Raw genomic sequence first — 5,153 nt, 5'->3', positions numbered from 1 at the left:
GTCCAGTGATCTAAACTCAGCCCCTCCCCCCCATGGAGAATTTAATCTCTTGTTGGCAATTCACAGCTGAGGAATCTGCTGCCAATAAAGCAGCTGGAGATTCCATTCATCTATACCAGACCCCTATCCTATATCAGCGTTTCTAGTCCTCAAGGTGCCCCAATATTATGTCCCTCAGATAAAACGGCTGTGGTAATTACTAAGGCAGTGAAACTGATCAAATCCCCTGCGCAAAATAATGGAGAGCCTGAAAACATGACCTGTTGGGGCACCTTGAGGACTGGAGTTGAGAAACTCTGTCCTATATGATGACCTGATTCAGATGTTTTTGTTGGACCCCACAAAAAAAATAAAAAATAAAATAGCGTGGGGTTTCCCCCCCCCCAAAAAAAACACACCAGACCCTTATCTGAGCATGCAGTCCAGGAAAGGAAAGGGGGGAAGCGTGTGCATCCCCCCTACTGAACCATACCAGGGCACATTTCCTCAACATGAGGGGTACCTTGGAAAAGGGACCCCCCCGGTAATGCACTCTGTCCCTATGTTGATGAGGACAAGGGCCTCTTCCCCATAACCCTGGCCTGGTGGTTGTGGGCGTCTGCAGACAGGGGGGGTGTTTCAGAATCTGGAACCTACTTTAGCAGGAAGGGACCCCCAGATAGTGATCCCCAATGTGAATATAAGTGTAAATAAGGACAGGTAGTTTTTGACAAATTCTTTAAAGGGGTTGTAAATAGGGATGGCCGAACATCCATTGTCCGGTCGTTTGGTGAACATCAGAACAAACTGGTCGTTCGACCGTTTGTTCGCCCCCCCCCCGAACCGACCACAATGCATTGCGGCACTGAAAAGTGCATTGCAAGCCTTGATTGGCTGAAGCAGTGAAAGCTTCAGTCAGTCGTCCGAGAGCATCATCAGTAGGATTACTATTTGCGACAACATATCATCAGTAGGATTACTATTTGCGATAACACATCATCAGTAGGATTACTATTTGCGACAACACATCATCAGTAGGATTACTATTTGCGACAACACATCATCAGTAGGATTACTATTTGCGACAACACATCATCAGTAGGGTAAAACTAACCAGTGCCCTACAGAGCACTGTCATGACGCGCACACACGATCGGAAATTCGGCCAGCAAAAAGACCGATGAGAGCTTTTCATCAGAAAATGCGACCGTGTGTATGCTCCATCGGAATTTACCTGTCCGAATTTCCGCCAGCCAAAAATTGGTAGCATGTGTATGCAATTCCAACACGCAAAAACTCACGCATGCTCAGATTCAACTACAAGATGGAAGCTATTGGCAATGGCTACTGGCTATTGAAATTCCTTTTTCTAGGCCCCTCATACGTGTTGTACTTCACCGCGTTCTTGACGGTGGAAATTTGGTGTGAGCGTGTGTATGCAAGACAGCTTGAGCGAAATCCAGTCGGAAATTCCATCGGGAAAACCAACAGAGCTTTTTCCGACGAGAATTCTGATCGTGTGTAAGAGTCATGATTATCCAATCTTGACTCATTCTCGCCCCACAGTATAAAAGTATTCTTTCAATGGCAGCCATTTTCAGTGTGATTTTGGCGTGGAGAGAGATAGAACAGGGCTCTGTTCAGTGCTGTTAGTTAGTTAGTGTGCTATACTGTGATATTTTGCTTCAATTGTTAGTGTAGAATATTAGTTTAGTGTCAGTCTAGGGATAGTGTGAGTGTAGTGAGGAGGACCATCATTCATCTTTGCGTAGTGTGCAGCTAGAGTAGGGACAGCTCAGATAGTTTCAGCACAGTGTAGTGAGAGCGTGTCAGTAATCTTTACATTAGTGTAAAGCTAGAGTAGGGACAGTTCAGATAGAGTCAGTGTAGTGACGGTTGAACACGTCTATTTGATTGTGTTACTGACAGTTTAACGCCATTTACTTCTCTGTGCGTTACTGACAGTTTAACGCCATATTCTTTTGCGTGCGTTACTTCCAGTTTAACACCATATAGTTCTCTGTGCATTACTGCCAGTTTAATGTCATATTGTATTGTGTGCATTACTGCCAGTTTAACTCCATATAGTTTTATGCGTTACCGCCAGTTTAATGCCATATAGTTTTGTGTGCGTTACTGCCAGTTTAACACCATATAGTTTTGCGTGCGCTACTGCCAGTTTAACGCCATATAGTTTTGTATGTTACTGCCAGTTTAACGCCATATAGTTCTGTGTGCATTACTGCCAGTTTAACACCATATCATTTTGTGCGTTACTGCCAGTTTAACTCCATATAGTTTTGTGCGTTACCACCAGTTTATCGCCATATAGTTCTGTGTGCATTACTGCCAGTTTAATGTCATATTGTATTACGTGCGTTACTGCCAGGTTAACGCCATATAGTTTTGTGAGTTACCGCCAGTTTAACGCCATATAGCTCTGTGTGCGTTACTGCCAGTTTAATGTCATATTGTATTGCGTGCGTTACTGCCAGTTTAACGCCATATAGTTTTGTGCGTTACCGCCAGTTTAACGCCATATAGTTCTGTGTGCGTTACTGCCAGTTTAATGCCATATTGTTTGTGTGCGTTACTGCCAGTTTAACGCCATATAGTTTTGCAAGCCCTACTGCCAGTTTAACGCCATATAGTTTTGTATGTTACTGCCAGTTTAACGCCATATAGTTGTGTTCGTTACTGCCAGTTTAACTCCATATCACTATAACGCCATATAGTTTTACGTGCATTACTGCCAGTTTAACGCCATATAGTTGTGTGCGTTATTGCCAGTTTAACGCCATACAGTTGTGTGCGTTACTGCCAGTTTAACTCCATATCATTTTGTGTGCGTTACTGCCAGTTTAACACCATATAGTTTTGTGCTTCACTGTACATTTGGCGCATTATATTGCAGTATATTATAGTGTATCTCCGGAGTGTGTCTGTGTAGTGTGAGTACTCAAATTAAAGTGCACCAAACACCTCTTTACATTGAATAAAGTGCATCTACATACAGATTTCAACAATTTCTTTACATTTGCTTATAGTCACCGCCCCCCTCTCTCCCAGTAAGGTCTGGGAGGACAACAAGGAGAGGCAGACATTCCCTTGGCACTGTAAGGGGACCAGCAACAAATGTGTCCACAGGCAAAGGTGGACGTGGGGGTCAGTCCTCAGGCAGGGCATAATTTCCTCTGTTTAGTGAGGCACAGAGTGGAAAAGGACTGAAAGGGATTATAATGGAGGTCCGGGCATGACAGTGTGAAGAATGAGTCATTCAAGCGTTTAATATGTGGTTGGTAGTCTGCGTGTGAGAAGGGGAGGGCTTAAGGAACTTTGTAGGAAAGGGAGTGGCTTTATTTAAGAAGTGGGAGGGGCCACGGGAGCAGTCAGAGAAGGAAGTCACAGGAGGAGGCAGTTTTTATCACTGCTCCTCCACTTAGCAGCATGGCCGACATTGATTCCCTGTTGGCGAAATTGTGGGCAGCGACTCGTGGGGTAGACTGGTTAGCCAGGCAAGTGGGGAGCTTGGTGGAGGACTAGGCCGGTGGTTTCAGCATGGCGGTTGAGACCCCTTGCACGCGGAGGTCGCGGCCTCCAGCGCGTTTTTCGCCTGGGCCGTTGGCACGGCTTGTAAGGCATACAAGGAGCCTGTGAGAGGAGCGCTCTTTACCGACAGCAAAACGGCCGGTATCTGGAGCTTCTGAGGGGGGGGCCACGGGTCGGAATGGCGCCGCTTCCCTGCCAGTGACTGTGAGGCAGCAGCGTGGGTCGGATCAGCGGGACAGGGGGGAGCAGGGGGGGTGACAATGGAGGGGAGAGACAGCAGGATGAGCGGTGGAGGTGAGCGGGGCACAGTGCGCATGTCGGGGGGCCCACGAGGAGGGAGGAGCCTGGATGTCAGAGGGGGACTGCAGCAGATGGGATCAGCCAGGTCCAGGGCGACTCCAAGCGAAGCGCATGTGAGGGAATCCACGGCTGGAGGGAGTCAGCCCTTACAGGAGCAGGAGACAACGACCTCTGGGAATAATTCCCCGGGGGGCTGACGGCTCCACCTGTACTGGAGTACAGCGATTGATCCAAAGGGGAAATGTCGGATGAGGAGGAACTAAAAGCACCAGCAGTCCCAAGCAGCACAGGGTCGGTGGGGCGTACGCCCAGACGGCCAGGTAAGTCGAATGATACTATGTCTTTGTCTACTGCTTTAAGTGACTTGTTGAGGGTGGTAACGGCTGGTTCAGGGGGGTCTGCGAGTGGGGCACCGGCACGGCAGCCGGTGACTAAGGGGCTGGGCGGTCTCGGGTCAGATACGCAACTGAGAGAGTTATTGGTGGGATTAAAGGCACTGGTGGGGAAGTTTGAACAGGGGCAGGTTCAGGCCCCTCGGGTTGCCCCTTGGACAGGTGGGGCAGGGGGCTGTGGAAGGCAACACAGGGGCGGCAGGAACGGTGGGTGCTGGAGTGGGTGAACATGCTCCAGGTAAAGGGGAAAAAGCTAGTGGTAAGGGCAGATGTACTGAGGATCGCGGATAAAGCAAAGTGTGAGGTATACGTGTGCTTCGAGGGCCCACTGGGTGCACACTTGAAACAGGAGGTGCGGGACAAGATCAACAAGGGTGAGTATGTGGAGATTTCAATCTGGATAGGGTGAAGCCGAATGACTCCAAGAAGGAGGACGAGGAAAAAGAGGAGGTATTGGCTGATTTCCGAGAACTTTTGCGAACTGGCTCCAGGCGTTTGCCATCATGGCTAGCGTGATAGGGGAAAAGAACCCAGAGCAATGCTCGGCTTATTTTGTTATATGGACGCGATCCGGGAGGCCCACAGGGTGTATGGTGGGTCTTCTTGGTTACGGTATGACCAGCAGTTTCGTCAGCATAGAGCAGTCAGGCCATCCCTCCGGTGGGATCACAAAGACATAAGCCTCTGGATGCGGCTAATGTCTTTTGCGAGGGCCCCGTCACAGTTTCTTCGGGGGGGGGGGGGGGGGCTAGGAGTACTCATGCCTCAGGACTTTCTGCCAGGAAAAAATTGGGGGTTTGCTGGCAGTACAATGAGGGTGCCTGCAGATTTGGGGGCTCCTGCAAATTTAAGCACGAGTGCTCAGGTTGCGGGGGTACCCACCCACTGTCCCGGTGTTATAAGAAGTGGAAGCGTTCCGGAGAGTATGCTCAG

This window comes from Lithobates pipiens, unplaced genomic scaffold, assembly GCF_037356315.1.
Source record: "Lithobates pipiens isolate NorthernLeopardFrog02 unplaced genomic scaffold, aLitPip1_a1.2 Scaffold_8, whole genome shotgun sequence".
Taxonomy (NCBI): Eukaryota; Metazoa; Chordata; class Amphibia; order Anura; family Ranidae; genus Lithobates; species Lithobates pipiens.
This window is presented reverse-complemented; position numbering follows the sequence as displayed.